This window comes from Salmo salar, chromosome ssa06, assembly GCF_905237065.1.
Source record: "Salmo salar chromosome ssa06, Ssal_v3.1, whole genome shotgun sequence".
NCBI classification, from domain to species: domain Eukaryota; kingdom Metazoa; phylum Chordata; class Actinopteri; order Salmoniformes; family Salmonidae; genus Salmo; species Salmo salar.
Window position 1 is genome coordinate 2722344 of NC_059447.1, and position 23172 is coordinate 2745515.

The following is a 23172-nucleotide window of genomic DNA, read 5'->3' on the forward strand; positions in this document are numbered from 1 at the left end:
TTCTCAAAGGAAAAACCTCAACCAATTTCTAAAGACTGTTGACATCCAGTGGAAGTGATAGGAACTGCAATCAAGTCGCTTAGAAATCTGGAATCCCAATGAAATCACATTGAAAAGAGAGTGACCTCAAAAAATTAATTCTGAATGGTTTGTCCTTGGGGTTTTGCTTGCCAAATAAGTTCTGTTATACTCACAGACGTTATTCAAACAGTTTTAGAAACTTCAGAGTGTTTTCTATCCAAATCGACATAATAATATGCATATCTTAGATTCTGGGACTGAGTAGCAGGCAGTTTTACTATGGGCACGCTTGTCACCGGACGTCAAAATACTGCCCCTAGGCCAAAGAAGTTGTTAATGAAATAACTGTTTTTCAAAGTCTGAGCACCCTCCCTTTATACAGTTTCAAGCACACACCTTCTCATAGATTTTCCTTTAAATGAATCATTGCTCTTGTTGGCTTTACACCACTATTATCTTACACACTAAGTTCTTTCTCCAGGACGCACTTCCCTTTTTACACCCGTACGTATCATTAAACACTCTGGGTGGCTTTCTCATGCCCCTCCTGATAAAAAAAAAACACTCTACAAATCACTGGGCTAATTATATTGGTGGTGCAATCTTAAAAAGTTTGGAAAAATCTACAAATCACCAAATCTTAACAGTTTAGAAAACTCTACAAAATCACTAAACCAATTTAGCGCCAACCTTGACAGTATGTTTAAAAATAATAGGGTCCCCTGCTTGAAAAAGTCCTAAGTACTTTAAGTGTATCAGCATTCACCAGGTTATATTCATATTTGCATTCATTCTATTAATTATAACACTTCCTATCCAGGTGTCTACTTCTTTTATATATGTGCTTGTCTCAGCTATACAGGTATTATTATAGGTTCCTTTAAAGTTTTTAATAATTCCATTTCATTACATTTTATTTCACCATATGCTACCAAAAAAACTATCATAGCCGCTCTCCGAAAAACCTGAGTTAATCTTCAGAAATAAGCATGAGTTAATCTACCAAAATGAAGACAAAAATGCTTTTATGCAGACATACATGGTATCACTTGTTATACATAAATATTATACAAAATCATTGCCAAAAGCACAAGACATATATTATTTATGGATTTATCATATCAAATATCAAAACATTATTTTTAACTACTACAAAGCATTTACATGTGGAGCAGGAACTACTGACTCGCTGCATTATTCTATAGTATTATCAAGACACCTGCTGTTAACTCTTAACTACTTAGGACAGCTCACGAGGTGTCCTAAATATCTGCCGACTAGGTGGGACTAGAGACTAGAGACTTCATGCATAGCTTTAATTTATACCCATAAGTGTAAAATGTCTTTATTCTCTAGCACTTATATGACCAATTCTCTACTCTGAGACGCTTTTGTGGATATGGGCCCAGATCTCAAAATATTGTTTATAAAAACGATATAATATTTGTTTAACATAATCATAAAAAAATGAATATTACTAATGTAACCCACTGTAAAGACTGGGTTTAGTTGATTAAAGTGTTGCACTGCCCATTTCCGCTTCTGGAACTGTCCGTGTCCACGCACGGTGTGGTGCCAATAATGATGGGCAATCCGGTTCTTTTGTCTCTCAAACGGCTCTTTAAAAAAAAAATGTTTTGATTTTTTCAGGTCAAACAGTTTCGCGAAGCAGTTTGACTATGATTGATGTTAAAACAATTCAAAATAAATTATTAAATTAAATCATACTCTACCTTAACCACAATGATTTAAAAATGCATTGATTTGTAATGCTATTAAACATTTGCATTTAAAGTATAACTTTTAATGTATATAAACAAAGTGCATATAAATCTAACAATTCAAAAGGAATACAATCTGAACAGCACTAATAATAGAATATTGCACCATATCAAAGAAAATAAATAACAATGTGCAAAACTGCAGCATCCCACACTTAAAACATTAAACTGGTCCTCTTTTCTCTCTGTGGTGGCTAATTTCTGCATTATCAAACGAGGAGAGTTACAAACACACCAGTCCGAGTTAAACTACGTCTTTAATAGTTAAGATACTTTTGCAAAAGTACTTGACCCCAATAATGCACTTCTCTCGAATGAACCATTGAATGAGGTAATTACACAATGGCTACATAGATATTTTATAGCAAAGATACACCCCCTTCAACGTACATTGACAAAACCAAAGATACTTAGTAACAGTTCACAAAGGTTACGTTTTGTATATGAAGATATCCATAAAACACAGCAGACAGTAACTGCTATGTAAACCTTAGAACCGTCCCTCCCTGGACGGTATAGAACGAAAACACCATTTCATCCAATGGCATATATCAATTGTCAACTCTAGATACTCCCATCTCAAGCAAACCCCTCTTGACCCTACTCCTGGACAGGCTCACTGGGGAGTGAGCCTCCCCATAGGCCATATATTATCACAGGATAAGTGTGAGATCTAAGAGGACATACAAAGGTCCAGTTACTGCCATAACCTCCCCACAATAAAGAAAGGAGGGAGTGACTTGCTCACAGACATTGTGGAGACAAGTCATTGGTTCCCTATTAATCACGCCATCCCTTCACATGGTTTAAGAATAAGTAAAGACACATTCCCATGATGACAAATCTGATCTCTTGTAACGGCCGTCGTCAGAATTAGACCAAGGTGCAGCGGAGGATGTGTTCATCATTAGAATTTTAATTAAAAAGAGAACATTTTACAAAATGAAACAAAACGACCAGAAACAGTCCTGTCAGGAAAACACACTAACAGAATACAATTACCCACAAAACCCAAAGGAAAACAGCTCTCTTATGTGTGACTCCCAATCAGCAACAACGAACTTCAGCGGTGTCTGATTGAGAAACACACACGGCCCAAAACAAAGAAATACAAAAAACTTAGAAAACAAACACAGAACGCCCACCCAATGTAACACCCTGGCTTAACCAAAATAAAGAACAAAAACCCTCTCTATGGCCAGGGCGTTAAGTACCCCCTGAAAATTGCGGACTCCGGCCGCAAAACCTGACACTGAAGGGGAGGGTCCGGGTGGGCCTTCTTACGGCGGCGTCTCAGGTGCGGGACGTGGCCTCTGCTCCACCCTCGGCGTCGCCCTCTTAGGGTGGCGCACCTGGCCGCGCCGAAGGTCTGGTGGGCGACCCGACTGCGCCCGGCTGGCGGGCGACCCTGGTGCGCCCGGCTGGTGGGCGGTGATGTTCCCGGCTGGCGGGCGACCCTGGTTGCACCCGGCTGGCGGGCGGTGATTGCGCCCGCTGGCGGCGGCGAAGAGCTGCGCCGGCTGGCGGGCGGCGATCTGCGCCCGCTGGCGGGCGTCCCTGGCGGCTCCGGCGACACTGACCCAGGATTCACCAGGCTGAGGAGACATTTAAGAGACCTGGCCCTAGGCGCAGGCACAGGCTGGCGGGCGGCTTTGGACCGGCGGGCGGCTCTGGCGGCGACCGGCGGCGGCTCTGGCAGCTCCGGACAGGCGGGCGGCTCTTGCGTCCCGGACAGGCGGGCGCTCTGGCGGCTCCCGGACAGGCGGGCGGCTCTGGTGGCCCGGATAGGCAGGCGGCTCTGGCGGCTCCAGACAGGCGGGCGGCTCTGGCGGCTCTCGGACTGGTGGGCAGCTCAGCAGCTCTCCGGACTGGCGGCAGCTCCGGCGGCTCTGGACTGGCGAGACCCACTGGAGGCCTAGTCATAGGAGGCAGCACAGGAGAGACCAGGGATGGGGAGACCCACTGGAGGCCGTGGTCCGTGGAGCAGGCACAGGACTGACCAGGATGGGGAGACCCACTGGAGGCCTGGTCCGTGGATCCGGCACAGAGAGACCAGGATGGGGAGACCCACTGGAGGCCTGGTCCGTGGAGGAGGCACAGGCTTAACTCAGGATGGGGAGACCCACTGGAGGCCTGGTCCGAGGAGGAGGCAAGGGATAATCCCGGCTGTGGGGGAGCACTGGAGTTCTGGTGACGGACGCCTTTACCCTACACTCCAGGCTGAATGCCCACTTGGCCCGGCATGGGCGGAGAGCAGGCATTGGGCAAACTGGACCCTCCCAGCGCGCCTGGAGACACAGTGCGCAGAGTCTCAGGATACCCTGGCCCGACAAGGCGCACTGGAGACCAGACGCGCTGAGCTGGCACAACCCGTCCTGGCTCCGATGCCTGCCCTCATGGCACTTGCGGGGGTGGTATGTAGCGCACCGAGCTTTGAACGCGCACTGGGACACCGTAGTCGCTCCAGCATAACACGGTGTCTTACCAGTACCACGCTGCTTCAGTAAGCACGGGGAGTTGGCTCAGGTCTACCGCCTGACTCCGTAATCTCCCCGTGTGCCCCACCAAAAATTGGGGGCTGCGTCTCGTGTCTGCTCGCCCTTTCCCTCATACCAGCGCCTCTCAGCTCTCGCCCGCCTCGATCTCCCATTGCGGGCGGCGATAATCCCCAGCTTGAGCCCATGGTCCTTTCCCGTCCAGGATTTCCTCCCAAGTCCACGAATCCTGAACGCTCATCTCCTGGCGCTTCTCCTTCCCTCCGCTGCTTGGTCTGTTGTTGGTGGGTAATTCTGTAACGGCTGTCGTCGGAAGAAGACCAAGGTGCAAGCGGAGTTAGTGTTCATCATAGACGTTTAATTGACGAAAGAACACTATACAAAAAACAGGAAAAACAACAGCCAAACAGTACTGACAGGTAACACACTGAACAGAAACAAACCCACTAAAACCCAAAGGAAAACATGCTCCTTATGTGTGACTCCCCAATCAGCAACAACGAACTTCAGCTGTGCCTGATTTGGAGCCACACACGGCCCAAAACAAAGAAATACAAAAAAATTAAAAAGGAACATAGAACGCCCACCCAATGTAACACCCTGGCTAACCAAAATAAAGAACAAAAAAAAAAACTCTCTATGGCCAGGGCTTACACCTCTCTCCCCCTCTCTGGGCCCCAAGTGTCTGAGCCCCAGCTAAGGGAGACGTGCAACTGAAAAGACACCAGTGTCCAATGGACACTTTCTAATGACAAGTACCTCAAATAAGCATATTATACCTTTATAAAACATCTTAATTATCTATGTTACCCAACTAATTCTGATTCGTCCACAGCACTCTTCTTTATTGCCATGTTATAAACAGCAGCTAGCAATGCTGACCATATTTTGCTTTTGAGAGCAAGCTCATGCAAGCTGCCTCACTTTCGAGGGGCTGATGCGGTTTCTTCTCTCAATAATTATTGTCCCATTTTGAGAAGACCCTCTCAGAGGGAACGGATGAGGCCACTATGCAGAGTCTCCCTGTCATGACTTTAGTAAGCCGTGGGTAGTCAGAGGCCTTGTTCTTCCACCAGCTCAGAGGATCTGCAGATCTTTGGAGGAGGGTCTCCACCAAATAGGATCGGACCTCCATTGTGGCATCTGCTGAGGGATTCCTTCGTGCATGCATACCCAGTTGCTCTCTCGTCAAACAGCATCCAAACAGCAGACGTTTGTGGCACTACTGCTGGTGCTTCTGCTCCATCTGATCCCTCTTCTTCCTGTTTCCCTGGTACCTGATTCAGCTGACTGCTGGGGCTGTCCCCTCCCCTGCTAATGAGATTATTGTCACATCCTGACCAGTAATAGGGGTTATTTTGTTATTGTAGTTTGGGGGGGTTTTGTTTTATGTGGTTCAGGGTGTGTTTGTGTATGTGTTCATGTAGAGGGGGTATTTGGTTTATATGGTTCAGGGTGGTTGTTTATGTAGAGGGGTATTTGATTTATTAATCCAGGGTTTTGGTTATTGTTCTATGTCAGTTTAGTTCTATGTTCAGTCTAGTCGTTTGTATTTCTATGTTTAGTTAATTGGTGTTGGGGCCTTCAGTTGGAGGCAGCTGTCTATCGTTGCCTCTGATTGAAGGTCCTATAAATAGGTATGTGTTTTGTCATGGGATTTTGTGGGAGATTGTTGCTGTGTATAGCTTTGTGCCTTACCGGCCTGTTCTTTGTCGTCGTGTTTTTGTATACGTGTTTGTTTTGGTTTTTCCTTCTTTATCCTTTAATAAAAGAAGATGAGTATACATTTTCCGCTGCGTCTTGGTCTAAACCCTACGACAACCGTGACAGTTATTCTTTGAAGAGCCTCATCAATTGCTCTGGCATCACTGAAGGCTAACATCTTAAACCTGGGGGTCAAGTGCAGCGTTTCTGATAGACGTGATTATATTCCATTCTGTGGAACTTTCTGTCCATTGATGAACATAGGGTTTCCATCAACTCTGTCACATGTCCTGTGGATACATTTGCTTCTCTCTGGCGGCTGAATGTGATTCGCTGCAGACCCTTACACAGGAGTATCATTTTTGAAGCTGTCACATAGCTGAAAAGAGAGAACAGTAACTTAATAGTTCTGTTTCATGTTTTGTCTACTGATTCTACATTCTCATCTACTGCTCATATACATATATAATACTGGATTAAATAATGATGTAGTAATAACTTGCTTACTGTACCTCACTGATCTCCACAGTGACCTGCTCCAGGGACTCTGCACAACTCCTCCACCACCTCCCATTCCTCTTGGGTCAGAGCATCAACAGGGGTATTGACAATGGCCAGGGTAGAGATGATGGCATCGTTTGACTCAAGAAACCGCTTCAACATATAAAATGTTAAATTCCTCTTTGTTGTGCAGTCTTGTTTAGGCCTCAGCTCAGGCATCCCCATCTGACGTTGTGTAGACTTTAGTTTTCAGCATCTACTGTGATCCTGTGGAAGTATTCAGCAGCTGCTTTCACTTTGTCCACAGTGGGCTTCATCACCTTCAGAGCATCTCTTACAATCAGATTAATTGTGTGGGCAAGACATGGATGATGGGTCCATTTAAAAATGTTCATGGCTTTGGTTATGTTAGCTCATTGTCGCTAACACAACAGACAGCTTTCCATCTACTTGCCATTCTCTGGCCACTCTCAACAGTTCCTCTGTCAAGTTCTCTGAGGTGTGTCTGCTCGCTGAACTCAAAGCAGTCCAGAAGACAGCTAGACATTGAAAAATCTTCACTGAAGTGATATGTAACCGACATGTAAGAAGTGGTTACCCTTGATGTCCAGCAGTCAGTGGTAAGGCAAACTGCAGTAGCTTTTTGGACTCTTTCCCTCAATGAAGCCTGTGTGCTCTTGTACAGCTGTGGAATAAGTGATTTTGAAAGGGTTTTCCTACTTGGAATTGGTTACATTGGATTTAGACTATTGCAATAATTTCTAAAACGTCTGTCCTCCACGATCAAAAATGTATGGAAATGGGGTGGCAATCATTTTAGCTAATGCAATATCAATTTGCCTTGTTTTTGCCTCAGACATAGACTTTGGGCATAAACTGGTCCATAGAAGACTGCATTTCTGTGGGTCGGGAGAAGGCCTACTTGACTGAGTTGTTTCTTCTACCTGTTAAATCCCGTGGCGAGCTTCTCCCTCTCTCGTTGACGGATGCTGGCTATCTCTGTCCGGTTCTCCTCTTTTCACTAGATGGACGGTATCTTAAGTGTTTAACCTCTGTATCCGAAGACCAAACTTTTTAATATTATTTTCGGGCGCCACAAACTGACCTGGACACATGATGTTTTTTCTGATGATAACTAGTTCATTGAAACCACCAGTGAGCCCAGCTTCATAATATTACGTTATGTCCCTTGTGATTTAGTAATGGCTAAAAAAAACAGGCCTTATTTTAGGTCATTTTTCACCCTATTAGTTCTACTCGAGCAACACTTTTTTTGACAACTTATTGTTTCTAAATGGCTGCTGGGTAATTTGATATCCATCAACATTTTCATTCGTAGGCATTGAATTGAGCAAATGTTGTGCAGGTTCACTGAGTTGCAAAACCAAGTGGATAGGTCTAGCTCATTGATTTGTAGATCTGACACAGTTTCTACCTCAGATTATGAGCCTAGCAAGTGTCATGAATGAGTTATGTCATACCTGCAGAAGGCCACTATTTTTTACCTTATAAACCCGAAACCTAAAAATCAATCAAATGTATTCATAAAGCCCTTTTTACATCAGCAGATGTCACAAAGTGCTATACAGAAACTCTAACCCTAGGTATAACCATTTTTTTGCCTTAACCCTAACCCTAACCTACATACAAACTTTTTAGCCCTAACTCTACGTATAACCTACTTCAACCCTAACCCCTAACCCTAGGTATAACCTATTTTAGCCTTAACCCTAATTCTAGGGTAGGGTAGCCGAGAACACTTTTTAGAAACTAGTTTAGTAATAACATTATGTTAGTAAATACAATTATTGTACTAAATAGCATTTTGATTATTTTGTTAATCAAAACCTGTCTAAGCATTTTTTTGTTTTGTTAATTTCATATATTATTGCAAGGCAGAACACTTGATAAAACAAGCCACATTATTTTATTTTTCAAATGTGGTTTGAACTGTGACCTCTATGTGAGTAACCTCTACTGAGAAGGTCCAGCAATTGGTGTGGGGGCAGGTTTGAGACTGATCTAAGGAATTAACCAGAAAATACACTTTATTTCTCAGCTGCCTCACCAATGTCTGTTCCTGAATTAATGACTTTTAACCTCTATAGGCTAGGTGGGACGCAAGCGTCCCACCCGTGGTGCACTCCATCAACAGCAGGTGCATTTCAAGAGCGGCAAATTTGAATCCAAATAAATGTCAAAATGTCAACTATTTTACACCCTTTGAAAGATAAACATCTCCTTAATCTAACCACGTTTTACGATTTCAAAAAGGTTTTACGGCAAAAGCATAAATTTAGAGTATGTTAGGACAGTACATTTACAAGAGTTGTGTGTAATGTTTTGTCAATTCAAAGACAGGGTCACCAAAACCATAAAACCAGCTAAAATGATGCACTAACCTTTTACAATCTCCATCAGATGACACTCCTAGGACATTATGTTAGACAATGCATGCATTTTTACTTCTATCAAGTTCATATTTATATCCAAAAACAGCGTTTACTATGGCATTGATGTTGAGGAAATCGTTTCCCTCCAATAACCGGCAGTCAAGTCAGCACCACAAATTAAATAATTAAAATTAGAAAACATTGGTAAAATATTATATTGTCATTTAAAGAATTATAGATTTACATCTCCCTCTTGAACGCAATCAACTTGCCAGATTTAAAAATAACCTTACTGGGAAATCACACTTTGCAATAATCTGAGCACTGCGCCCAGAAAAATACGCGTTGATACAGACTAGCCGTCATGTTGGGGAGATCTAAAATCGGAAAAATACTATGTAAATAATCCATTACCTTTGATTCTCTTCATCAGATGTCACTTCCAGGTATCACAGGTCCATAACGAATGTAGTTTTGTTTAAAAAAAGCTCATCATTTATGTCCAAAAATCTCCGTCTTGTTAGCACATGATCTAAGCCCGCCGGACTTCACTTCATGAACGAGGTGACATCTAGTGGAAGCAATAGGAAGTGCCAAAATATTCCTCAGCCCCTGTGCTTTTCAATGGCATAGGTTTAAAGGTAATACAACACATCAGGTATCCACTTCCTGTCAGAAAATGTCTCAGGGTTTTGCCTGCCAAATGAGTTCTGTTATACTCACAGACACCATTCAAACAGTTTTAGAAACTTTAGGGTGTTTTCTATCCATATATAATAAGTATATGCATATTCTAGTTACTGGGTAGGATTAGTAACCAGATTAAATCGGGTACATTTTTTTTATCCAGCCGTGCAAATACTGCCCCCTAGCCCTAACAGGTTTTAATTGCTAAATATTTCCAATAGATGGAAGCATAAGATCACGAACATCAGTTATAGGCTACAAGCAGCAATATGATTGACATAAAATAGTATGCAACAACAGACTATATGTCCCATGATTTTCTAAAATGGTTACATTACTTTAGTTAGCTATATATCTCGTATTAGCGCCTGTGTTACTTTTGGGAGAGCAAAACAAACGTGACTATAGCAGTGTTAAAGGAACCCCGGGTAAATATCACTAGTCAGAACCTCAACCTTAGCATACATGCGTTATAAAAAAATCATGTTAATATCTGATATTGCGAGTAAACAACCTCCCGGAATAGAAAAGACAAGTCTTCCAGACCTCCAATAAATTAGCATCATTCAACCCTCCCGGTTAGCAAATTTACCTCAACATGCCCCTCGAGAAGGCAGAGTGACGACACAAGCTTTTTAGCGAGGCTGAGTTGACTACTAGCGGGAGAAGGCAGAGCAGGTTGATGAATTTGACAATGAATGTACATGGAAGAGGTGACTAAATTAATGTTCAGGCTTATTGATAATCATCATTATATTACGTCACAGTAATCTGTTAAATGCTTTTTCAGTCCTTCCTCTTGCGTAGCAGTGTGGAAAAGGGACAGAAAGAAGCTCACACAGGAGTTTTCCTGTGAGGGGGAGTGGTGGTGTATCCAGGGAGAAAACTAAACTTATCTTCTGAAAATGTAATTTGTGGTCTTATGCTGCCATCTATTGGGATTATGTAGCAACTGCAGTAGTACTGAATAATGTGTAATTCCTTACTAAAGTAGTAATTACTAAGAATTGTCAAATATAAAATCTTTTTAGTTCATCTTACCACTTACAACCAAAACCACTTATATCATAACAAACATTGAAACTGGACATAAACCAAAACAACATACATTTATTTAATTATAAATATATATATATATATATATATATATATATATATTTAAAAAGACAAGAGTGTGACTTGTCTTTTATATAGAGTTATATATATATATATAACTATTTATTTAGATAGGTGACGTTATCTGCCAAAGTAACAGCCCTGTAGACAAAGAAGAGCTCTCCAGTAGATACCAAAATGTTCAAAGGACATTTTCTCAAAAATGAGGTTACAAGTTTATCAACATTCAAAGCAGAATGACTTTCCCATTGTTCCTCAACTGTAGTGTATGATACACCATTTTATAGCCCTGAGTCTCTACTTTTATCCAATGTAAAAAACACTTCTTTTTCAAATTTTGCTACATAAGACAAAAATTCAGCCGTTTGGTCACATTTGAGGGTGAGGCAGATATATAACAATTTGCGGAAAAAAACATTATTATTTGTCCCTCTGAAATGACACCATCAAGTGATAGATTTTGAACAAATGCATGTCTGTCATTGAACAACCCTATGCCTTGATTATCTAGTGAAAAAAAATATATTTTCTTTCATAATTTCTTTAAACAATTAATTTACAAACGTTTCAGAAAATGGATATATAGCATTTAAGAATGAATCTCTTATGTTTCCCCCATCTGAGTTCAGAGTAGATGAGAGATGTTATGTTTGTCTCTGTTGTGTTGAAGACCAATCAGCAGGAGAGACCAGCCTCCCCTGTACCCAGCTGTGTGTCCATGAAGAGTGACTGGTCTATGGGTGAACCTATAGTGTTTAGAGGGGAGACTTTTCTACTGAACAAAGGTAAGAAGAACTCATGGGTCATGGTCAGTGAGTTAAACAACACTGTCTCTAGTCATTTCTCCTCTCCCTTTTTCCCATTTCTTTTTGTTGTTTTCATAATCCATAGGCTAATCCCTTTGTCCATTTTCATAGTCCTAAAACAATATTAAACAAACACAACGTTCTCTCCCTTTGTGTGTGTGAGAGAGTGTGTGTGTGCTGTCCCTGGATGAGGAGATGTAATCTCTATCTTGATTGCCTAGTCACTTTTAACCCTACACTACATGTACATATTACCTCATTACCTCAACTACCTGCTACCCCTGCACATTGACTCAGTACTGGTACACCTTATAGTCTCATTATTACCTCAACTACCTGGTACTCCTGCACATTGACTCAGTACTGGTACTCCTTATAGTCTCATTATTACCTCAACTACCTGGTACCCCTGCACATTGACTCAGTACTGGTACTCCTTATAGTCTCATTATTACCTCAACTACCTGGTACCCCTGCACATTGACTCAGTACTGGTACTCCTTATAGCCTCATTATTGTTACTCTATTGTGTTACTATTTCCTTTTTTTATTTAGCACATTTTTCTTACCTACGAGTGTTTTCTGCATTTTTTGGAAAGGGCTCGTCAGTAAGCGACTTCATGGTAAAGTGTAAACCTGTTGTATTCCGCGCATGTGACAAATTCAATTTGGTTTATTTGAACCGTGTGCGTAAGAACATGTCATCGGGTCGAACGGTCATCTCGCCCGAACTGTTCCAGGCCGTCAAATCAAAGCCACTCCTTCAGTATAAAGTTGTTTTGACCAACATGGAAATGTGTCAGTTTGTCCCTTTCATGAGGTTGGAGTAATAACAAGTTAAATTACTTAAGACAGAACATTTTCCAAAATTAACAAATAAGGAAGTCATTTTTACCTCTTCAATTGACTTGTCAAACCCCAAACCCTGGCCTGGTCTGCTTCATATGCGTTAACAGTAGACATTTTTTACATCAGCAGTTGTCACAAAGGGCTTAAATAGAAACCCAGTCTAAAACCCCAAACAGCAAGCAATGCAGATGTAGAAGCGCGGTGGCTAGGAAAAACTCCCTGGAATAGCAGGAACCTAGGAAGAAACTTAGAGAGGAACCAGGCTCTGAGGAGTGGCCAGCACCTCAGGAGTAAATGTCAGTTGGCTCTTCATAGCCTAGTATTCAGAGAGAGAGGGTAGAGGAGAGGGTAGAGAGAGGAGAGGTAGAGAGAGGGGTAGAAAAGGTAGGAGGAAAGGGGAGAGAGGGGGAGAATTAATAATACCATCAATAATAATATAATCGTCACACCAGTCTACAAGGTATCACGTCAGGTGAACAGGTCAGAGTTCATATCCTCAGTCGTACCAGTAGAAACTGGATCAGCAGCACTACAAGGTATCACGTCTGGTGGACAGGTCAGAGTTCATATCCTCAGTCAGACCAGTAGAAACTGGATCAGCAGCACTACAAAGGTATCACGTCTGGTGGATCATGTATCAATACTGATAGGATGGGAAAAAAGGGAGCACTGCTCTCAGATCAGTTTTCTCCATTCAAATCTTTCCTTAACATTATAACTATTTCACAAAACTGATGACGGCTCAGCACCTCGAGAAATTGTATCACCTATGGCAGCAAATATTGAGGAGGCTTATTCTAATGTTTACCCAATAAAAGTGCGCTAAATCACAGATTTGGCACATCATTGTGTTCATGTTAGGTTACACATCATGAAATATATTGAGACAAATTACAGACAGTAGCCTACAAGTAGCAAAATAGAAGTCAATATATTGAACATGGAATATATTTCAATATGATTGAAATTGACCTAAAGCCTACTGCTGATATTTTAATGCAGTCATCTCGGTTTTCATTTGAAGCATAATTTCAAACGTCCCTTGTTTGAATCAATTGTAAAGATATTGGCAACTTTGTAGTTATCGGGGGTTACAGAGAGACTGATAAACCATGTGATTCTATGTTTAGCAGAGGTCTTCTGTGTATAAAGTCACATGGAAGGGCAAAAAAAGCATTTAACGACTCACTCAGCGGTTCTACAGTGGTCTGAGGGAGGAGGTAGATCACTCAGCTGTTCTAGTGGTCTGAGAAAGGAGGTAGATTACTCAGCTGTTCTAGTGGTCTGAGAAAGGAGGTAGATTACTCAGCTGTTCTAGAGTGGTCTGAGGGAGGAGGTAGATCACTCAGCTGTTCTAGTGGTCTGAGACAGGAGGTAGATCACTCAGCTGTTCTACAGTGGTCTGAGGGAGGAGGTAGATTACTCAGCTGTTCCAGTGGTCTGAGGAAGGAGGTAGATCACTCAGCTGTTCAACAGTGGTCTGAGACAGGAGGTAGATCACTCAGCTGTTCTAGTGGTCTGAGGGAGGAGGTAGATTACTCAGCTGTTCTAGTGGTCTGAGACAGGAGGTAGATCACTCAGCTGTTCTACAGTGGTCTGAGGAGGAGGTAGATGACTCAGCTGTTCTACAGTGGTCTGAGGAAGGAGGTAGATCACTCAGCAGTTCTAGTGGTCTGAGACAGGAGGTAGATCACTCAGCTGTTCTAGTGGTCTGAGGGAGGAGGTAGATTACTCAGCTGTTCTAGTGGTCTGAGGGAGGAGGTAGATTACTCAGCTGTTCTAGTGGTCTGAGGAGAGGTAGATTACTCAGCTGTTCTAGTGGTCTGAAGGAGGAGGTAGATCACTCAGCTGTTCTACAGTGGTCTGAGGGAGGAGGTAGATTACTCAGCTGTTCTACAGTGGTCTGAGGAGGAGGTAGATTACTCAGCTGTTCTAGTGGTCTGAGACAGGTTGTAGATCACTCAGCTGTTCTAGTGGTCTGAGATAGGGGAGGTAGATTACTCAGCTGTTCTAGTGGTCTGAGGGAGGAGGTAGATCACTCAGCTGTTCTACAGTGGTCTGAGGGAGGAAGTAGATTACTCAGCTGTTCTAGTGGTCTGAGACAGGAGGTAAATTACTCAGCTGTTCTAGTGGTCTGAGGAGGAGGTAGATCACTCAGCTGTTCTACAGTGGTCTGAGGGAGGAGGTAGATCACTCAGCTGTTCTAGTGGTCTGAGGGAGGGGTAGATCACTCCAGCTGTTCTAGTGGTCTGAGGGAGATCACTCAGCTGTTCTACAGTGGTCTGAGACAGGAGGTAGATCACTCAGCTGTTCTAGTGGTCTGAGACAGGAGGTAGATTACTCAGCTGTTCTAGTGGTCTGAGGCAGGAGGTAGATTACTCAGCTGTTCTAGTGGTCTGAGACAGTAGGTAGATTACTCAGCTGTTCTAGTGGTCTGAGGGGAGGAAGTAGATCACTCGAGCTGTTCTAGTGGTCTGAGGGAGGAAGTAGATTACTCAGCTGTTCTAGTGGTCTGAGTGTGGAGGGAGATTACTCAGCTGTTTTAGTGGTCTGAGGGGAGGAAGTAGATTACTCAGCTGTTCTAGTGGTCTGGAGACAGGAGGTAGATTACTCAGCTGTTCTAGTGGTCTGAGACAGGAGGTAGATCACTCTGCTGTTCTAGTGGTCTGAGGGAGGAGGTAGATCACTCAGCTGTTCTAGTGGTCTGAGGGAGGAGGTAGATCACTCAGCTGTTCTAGTGGTCTGAGGGAGGAGGTAGATTACTCAGCTGTTCTAGTGGTCTGAGACAGGGAGGCAGATTACTCAGCTGTTCTACAGTGGTCTGAGGGAGGAGGTAGATCACTCAGCTGTTCTACAGTGTTCTGAGGGAGGGGAGGTAGATCACTCAGATGTTCTAGTGGTCTGAGGAAGGAGGTAGATCACTCAGCTGTTCTACAGTGTTCTGAGGGAGGAGGTAGATCACTCAGATGTTCTAGTGGTCTGAGGGGAGGAGGTAGATTACTCAGCTGTTCTAGTGGTCTGAAGGAGGAGGTAGATCACTCAGCTATTCTACAGTGGTCTGAGGGAGGAGGTAGATTACTCAGCTGTTCTACAGTGGTCTGAGGGAGGAGGTAGATTACTCAGCTGTTCTAGTGGTCTGAGACAGGTTGTAGATCACTCAGCTGTTCTAGTGGTCTGAGGGAGGAGGTAGATTACTCAGCTGTTCTAGTGGTCTGAGGGGAGGAGGTAGATCACTCAGCTGTTCTCACAGTGGTCTGAGGGAGAAGTAGATTACTCAGCTGTTCTAGTGGTCTGAGACAGGAGGTAAATTACTCAGCTGTTCTAGTGGTCTGAGGGAGGAGGTAGATCACTCAGCTGTTCTACAGTGGTCTGAGGGAGGAGGTAGATCACTCAGCTGTTCTAGTGGTCTGAGGGAGGAGGTAGATCACTCAGCTGTTCTAGTGGTCTGAGACAGGGGAGGTAGATTACTCAGCTGTTCTAGTGGTCTGAGGCAGGAGGTAGATTACTCAGCTGTTCTAGTGGTCTGAGACAGTAGGTAGATTACTCAGCTGTTCTAGTGGTCTGAGGGAGGAAGTAGATCACTCAGCTGTTCTAGTGGTCTGAGGGAGGAAGTAGATTACTCAGCTGTTCTAGTGGTCTGAGTGTGGAGGGAGATTACTCAGCTGTTTTAGTGGTCTGAGGGAGGAAGTAGATTACTCAGCTGTTCTAGTGGTCTGAGACAGGAGTAGATTACTCAGCTGTTCTAGTGGTCTGAGGAGGAGGTAGATCACTCAGCTGTTCTAGTGGTCTGAGGGAGATCACTCAGCTGTTCTACAGTGGTCTGAGGGAGGAGGTAGATCACTCAGCTGTTCTACAGTGGTCTGAGGAGGAGGTAGATCACTCAGCTGTTCTAGTGGTCTGAGGGAGGAGGTAGATCACTCAGCTGTTCTAGTGGTCTGAGGGAGGAGGTAGATTACTCAGCTGTTCTAGTGGTCTGAGACAGGAGGTAGATTACTCAGCTGTTCTACAGTGGTCTGAGGGAGGAGGTAGATCACTCAGCTGTTCTACAGTGTTCTGAGGAGGAGGTAGATCACTCAGATGTTCTAGTGGTCTGAGGAAGGAGGTAGATCACTCAGCTGTTCTACAGTGTTCTGAGGGAGGAGGTAGATCACTCCAGATGTTCTAGTGGTCTGAGGGGAGGAGGTAGATAACTCAGCTGTTCTAGTGGTCTGAGACAGGAGGTAGATCACTCAGCTGTTCTAGTGGTCTGAGGAGGAGGTAGATTACTCAGCTGTTCTACTGTGGTCTGAGACAGGAGGTAGATCACTCAGCTGTTCTAGTGGTCTGAGGGAGGAGGTAGATCACTCAGATGTTCTAGTGGTCTGAGACAGGAGGTAGATCACTCAGCTGTTCTACAGTGGTCTGAGACAGGAGGTAGATCACTCAGCTGTTCCAGTGGTCTGAGGGAGGAGGTAGATCACTCAGCTGTTCTACAGTGATCTGAGGGAGGAGGTAGGTCACTCAGCTGTTCTACAGTGGTCTGAGGGAGGTGGTAGATCACTCAGCTGTTCTAGTGGTCTGAGGGAGGAAGTAGATTACTCAGCTGTTCTAGTGGTCTGAGGTGGAGGTAGATTACTCAGCTGTTCTAGTGGTCTGAGGGATGAAGTAGATTACTCAGCTCTTCTAGTGGTCTGAGACAGGAGGTAGATCACTCAGCTGTTCTAGTGGTCTGAGGAGGAGGTAGATCACTCAGCTGTTCTACAGTGGTCTGAGGGAGGGAGGTAGATCACTCAGCTGTTCTACAGTGGTCTGAGGGAGGAGGTAGATCACTCAGCTGTTCTACTGTGGTCTGAGGGGAGGAGGTTGATCACTCAGCTGTTCTAGTGGTCTGAGGGAGGAGGTAGATCACTCAGCTGTTCTACAGTGGTCTGGGGGAGGAGGTAGATCACTCAGCTGTTCTACAGTGGTCTGAGGGAGGAGGTAGATTACTCAGCTGTTCTAGTGGTCTGAGGGTGGAGGTAGATTACTCAGCTGTTCTAGTGGTCTGAGACAGGTTTTAGATTACTCAGCTGTTCTAGTGGTCTGAGGGAGGAGGTAGATGACTCAGCTGTTCTAGTGGTCTGAGGGAGGAGGTAGATGACTCAGCTGTTCTACAAGTGGTCTGAGGGAGGAGGTAGATCACTCAGCTGTTCTAGTTGTCTGAGACAGGAGGTAGATTACTCAGCTGTTCTAGTGGTCTGAGACAGGAGGTCGATGACTCAGCTGTTCTACAGTGGTCTGAGGGAGGAGGTAGATTACTCTGCTGTTCTAGTGGTCTGAGACAGGAGGTAGATCACTCAGCTGTTTTACAGTGGTCTGAGACAGGAGGTAGATTACTCAGCTGTTCTAGTGGTCTGAGGGAGGAGGTGGATCACTCAGCTGTTCTACAGTGGTCTGAGGGAGGAGGTAGATCACTCAGCTGTTATAGTGGTCTGAGGGAGGAGGTAGATTACTCAGCTGTTCTAGTGGTCTGAGACAGGAGGTAGATCACTCAGCTGTTCTAGTGGTCTGAGATAGGGAGGTAGATTACTCAGCTGTTCTAGTGGTCTGAGGAAGGAGGTAGATCACTCAGCTGTTCTACAGTGGTCTGAGGGAGGAGGTAGATCACTCAGCTGTTCTAGTGGTCTGAGGGAGGAGGTAGATCACTCCAGCTGTTCTACAGTGGTCTGAGACAGGAGGTAGATCACTCAGCTGTTCCAGTGGTCTGAGGGAGGAGGTAGATCACTCAGCTGTTCTACAGTGATCTGAGGGGAGGAGGTAGGTCACTCAGCTGTTCTATAGTGGTCTGAGGGAGGAGGTAGATTACTCAGCTGTTCTATTGGTCTGAGGGTGGAGGTAGATTACTCAGCTGTTCTAGTTGTCTGAGGGAGGAAGTAGATTACTCAGCTCTTCTAGTGGTCTGAGACAGGAGGTAGATCACTCAGCTGTTCTAGTGGTCTGAGGGGAGGATAAGATCACTCAGCTGTTCTACAGTGGTCTGAGGGAGGAGGTAGATCACTCAGCTGTTCTACAGTGGTCTGAGGGAGGAGGTAGATTACTCAGCTGTTCTAGTGGCCTGAGACAGGAGGTAGATTACTCAGCTGTTCTAGTGGTCTGAGACAGGAGGTAGATCACTCAGCTGTTCTAGTGGTCTGAGACAGGAGGTAGATTACTCAGCTGTTCTAGTTGTCTGAGGGAGGAGGTAGATTACTCAGCTGTTCTAGTGGTCTGAGACAGGTTTTTAGATTACTCAGCTGTTCTAGTGGTCTGAGGGAGGAGGTAGATTACTCCAGCTGTTCTAGTGGTCTGAGGGAGGAGGTAGATCACTCAGCTGTTCTAGTTGTCTGAGACAGGAGGTAGATTACTCAGCTGTTCTAGTGGTCTGAGGGGAGGAGGTGGATCACTCAGCTGTTATAGTGGTCTGAGGGAGGAGGTAGATTACTCAGCTGTTATAGTGGTCTGAGGGAGGAGGTAGATTACTCAGCTGTTCTAGTGGTCTGAGACAGGAGGTAGATCACTCAGCTGTTCTAGTGGTCTGAGGGAGGAGGTAGATCACTCAGCTGTTCTACAGTGGTCTGAGGGAGGAGGTAGATCACTCAGCTGTTCTACAGTGGTCTGAGGAGGAGGTAGATTACTCAGCTGTTCTAGTGGTCTGAGTGTGGAGGTAGATTATTCAGCTGTTCTAGTGGTCTGAGACAGGTTTTAGATTACTCAGCTGTTCTAGTGGTCTGAGACAGGAGGTAGATTACTCAGCTGTTCTAGTGGTCTGAGGGAGGAGGTAGATTACTCAGCTGTTCTAGTGGTCTGAGACAGGAGGTAGATTACTCAGCTGTTCTAGTGGTCTGAGACAGGAGGTAGATTACTCCAGCTGTTCTAGTGGTCTGAGGGGAGGAGGTAGATCACTCAGCTGTTCTAGTGGTCTGAGGGAGGAGGTAGATCACTCAGCTGTTCTACAGTGGTCTGAGACAGGAGGTAGATTACTCAGCTGTTCTAGTGGTCTGATGGAGGAGGTAGATCACTCAGCTGTTCTACAGTGGTCTGAGGGAGGAGGTAGATCACTCAGCTGTTCTAGTGGTCTGAGACAGGAGGTAGATCACTCAGCTGTTCTAGTGGTCTGAGGGGAGGAGGTACATCACTCAGCTGTTCTACAGTGGTCTGAGGGAGAGGTAGATCACTCAGCTGTTCTACAGTGGTCTGAGGGTGGAGGTAGATTACTCAGCTGCTCTAGTGGTCTGAGACAGGTTTTAGATTACTCAGCTGTTCTAGTGGTCTGAGGAAGGAGGTAGATCACTCAGCTGTTCTACAGTGGTCTGACGGTGGAGGTAGATTACTCAGCTGCTCTAGTGGTCTGGAGACAGGTTTTAGATTACTCAGCAGTTCTAGTTGTCTGAGACAGGAGGTAAATTACTCAGCTTTTCTAGTGGTCTGAGACAGGAGGTAGATCACTCAGCTGTTCTAGTGGTCTGAGACAGGAGGTAAATTACTCAGCTGTTCTAGTGGTCTGAGGGAGGAGGTAGATTACTCCAGCTGTTCTAGTGGTCTGAGGGGAGGAGGTAGATCACTCAGCTGTTCTAGTGGTCTGAGACAAGAGGTAGATTACTCAGCTGTTCTAGTGGTCTGAGGGAGATGTTAGAGTACGAGCGTTTTCAAGTGCAACGTTAATAACAATGATTCATTTGTACAGTTCTTATAGTTACTTGTTACATTTGACTGTATAAAACCTAGTATTACTACTGATTACTCTGAGAGTGAGGCAGATATATATTATTACTGTATAAAACCTACCAGTACTACTGATTACTCTGAGAGTGAGGCAGATATATATTATTACTGTATAAAACCTAGCAGAACTACTGATTTCTCTGAGAGTGAGACAGATATATATTATTACTGTGTAAAACCTAGCAGTACTACTGATTTCTCTGAGAGTGAGGCATATATATAGATACAGTGTAAAACCTAGCAGTACTACTGATTTCTCTGAGAGAGAGACAGATATATATTATTACTGTATAAAACCTAGCAGTACTCACTGATGTCTCTGAGGTGAGGCAGATATATATTATTACTGTGTAAAACCTAGCAGTACTACTGATTTCTCTGAGAGTGAGGCAGATATATATTATTACTGTATAAAACCTAGCAGAACTACTGATTTCTCTGAGAGTGAGACAGATATATATTATTACTGTGTAAAACCTAGCAGTACTACTGATTTCTCTGAGAGTGAGGCCTATATATAGATACAGTGTAAAACCTAGCAGTACTACTGATTTCTCTGAGAGAGAGACAGATATATATTATTACTGTATAAAACCTAGCAGTACTACTGATGTCTCTGAGAGTGAGGCAGATATATATTATTACTGTGTAAACCCTAGCAGTACTACTGATTTCTCTGAGAGTGAGGCAGATATATATTATTACTGTGTAAAACCTAGCAGTACTACTGATTTCTCTGAGAGTGAGACAGATATATATTATTACTGTATAAAACCTAGCAGTACTACTGATTTCTCTGAGCGTGAGACAGGTATGTAGCATTTAGCAACAAAAAACATGATTATTTGTCTCTCTGAAATGAAACCATCAGGTGATAGATTACAATCAAATACATGTCTGTTATTGAACAATCCCATGCCATGATTAGATAGTGAAAAAACACAACAATCTCTTTCATAATTTCTTTAAACAATAAAGGCACATTTACGAACATTTCTGTAAAGTGATATGTTGTGTTTTAGAATGAAACTCTTCTTATGTTTCCCCATCTGAGCTCAGAGTAGATGAGAGATGTAATGTTTGTCTCTGTTGTGTGGAAGTCCAATCAAGCAGGATAATCTAGCCTCCCCTGTACCCAGCTGTGTGTCCATGAAGAGTGACTGGTCTATGGAACGTCCTATAGACTTTAGAGAGGGAGACTTTTCTACTGAACAAAGGTAAGAAGAACTCATGGGTCATGGTCAGTGAGTTAAACAACACTGTCTCTAGTCATTTCTCCTCTCCCATTTTCCCATTTCTTTTTGTTGTTTTCATAATCCATAGGCTAATCATTTTGTCCATTTCATAGTCCTAATTCCCTCCATGTGTTCGTGTGTGTGTGTGTGTGTGTGTGTGTGTGTGTGTGTGTGTGTGTGTACTCCCTGGATGAGGAGACGTAATGTCATGGTTTGTCCACAGAAACCAACAGGAGAGATCAGAGTCAGAGATTCTCAGTGGTCAGTCTTCCCAGAGTCATCAAACAGACCTGGCCTCCATATTCAGTGTATGTGGTCCTGTTATGTACACTTTGTTTTTGTTTACCTCAAGTAAAGTTGATCTGCCAATCATTCATTAATGTGTTAATGAGAAAGCATTTCTTCTCTTGCTTAACTTATTCACTTAATTTTTTTCAGTTGCTTGAAGAGAATATTATTACATTTGTGAAGAAACGAGCTGAAGATGTTCAAGAGGATTCTTAGTCCAGAACTCCCAGAAGGCTTTGAGAGTCAGAAGCAGGATAAGGAAGTGGTGGGTGCTGAAGATGAGAAGCAGGAGAGAAGTGCCAGAGAGGGGGCTCTGAAGATCACATTGCACGTCCTGAGGGAAATGAACCAGAAGGAGCTTGCTGACACACTGGAGAAATGTAAGAGCTGTCTGCCGAATGTTGAATGCAGTTTTGTAACATTTAAAATCTGTAGCTAATGTACAGCTAAGGTAGCTATGTAACTCAATGATATTGTAGCAGCCTTAACAAAACACCTAGTGACCTCATCAGGTAGTAGCAGCGATGTGTTGTGTTGATTAATTTAGAGAGAGAGAGAGAGAGAGAGAGAGAGAGAGAGAGAGAGAGAGAGAGAGAGAGAGGCAGAGAGAGAGAGAAAGAGAGAGAGAGAGAGAGAGAGAGAGAGAGAGATCGGGACAAGGTATCACGATCTGGTGAACAGGTCAGAGTTCCTTATCCACAGGCAGACCAGTAGAAACAGGATCAGCAGCACTACAAAGAGAGAGAGAGAGAGAACATTAATAATACCATCAATAATAATATAATCAGTCACACCAGTCTGTAATGCATTATGAAAACATTTACACATTTACACAGTCAGTTAAGATAATAAATTATTATAATTTAAAACTTTGTAACAGTCCTACAATACTGTAGGCATTAAAACAGACGTAATATTAATGTCCTCTGTGTTATTCCTAGATTCAGATGAGCTTGCTGTGATTTGCCAACGTGAACTCAAATCTAATCTAAAGAAGAAGTTTCAATGTGTATTTGAGGGGATCGCTAAACAAGGAAACCCAACACTTCTCAATAAGATCTACACAGAGCTCTACATCACAGAGGGTGGAACAGGAGAGGTCAATAATGAACATGAGCTGAGACAGATAGAGACAACAACCAGGAAACAAGCAAGACCAGAGACTCCAATCAAATGTAACGACATCTTCAAACCCTTAACTGGACAAGACCAACGTTTCAGAGCTGTGCTGACAAAGGAGTCGCTGGCATTGGAAAAACAGTCTCTGTGCAGAAGTTCATTCTGGACTGGGCTGAAGGAAAAGCAAATCAGGATGTAAAATTTGTATTTTCATTTCCTTTTCGGGAGCTGAATTTGATGAAAGGAGACAAACACACTTTCATTGAACTTCTCAATCACTTCTCAATGGAAACCAAACAATCAAGAATCTCCAACTATGACAAGTACAAAGTTCTGTTCATATTTGATGGTCTGGATGAGTGCCGACTGCCCCTAGACTTCCAGAATAACAAGATCTGTTGTGACGTCCACAGAGTCAACCTCAGTGGATGTTCTGCTGACAAATCTCATCAAGGGAA

At 43.6% G+C, this 23172-nt stretch overlaps 1 long non-coding RNA gene across 1 annotated transcript; it reads left to right on the plus strand.

Annotated features, from left to right (window-relative positions):
* Positions 1-11214: 11214 nt before the first annotated feature.
* LOC106594677 (uncharacterized) lies at positions 11215-22638 on the plus strand. Its single transcript, XR_006770398.1, has 5 exons — positions 11215-11483; positions 21212-21289; positions 21531-21615; positions 21746-21975; positions 22537-22638. It is a non-coding gene; the product is annotated as an uncharacterized lncRNA (long non-coding RNA).
* The last annotated feature ends 534 nt before the right edge of the window (positions 22639-23172 follow it).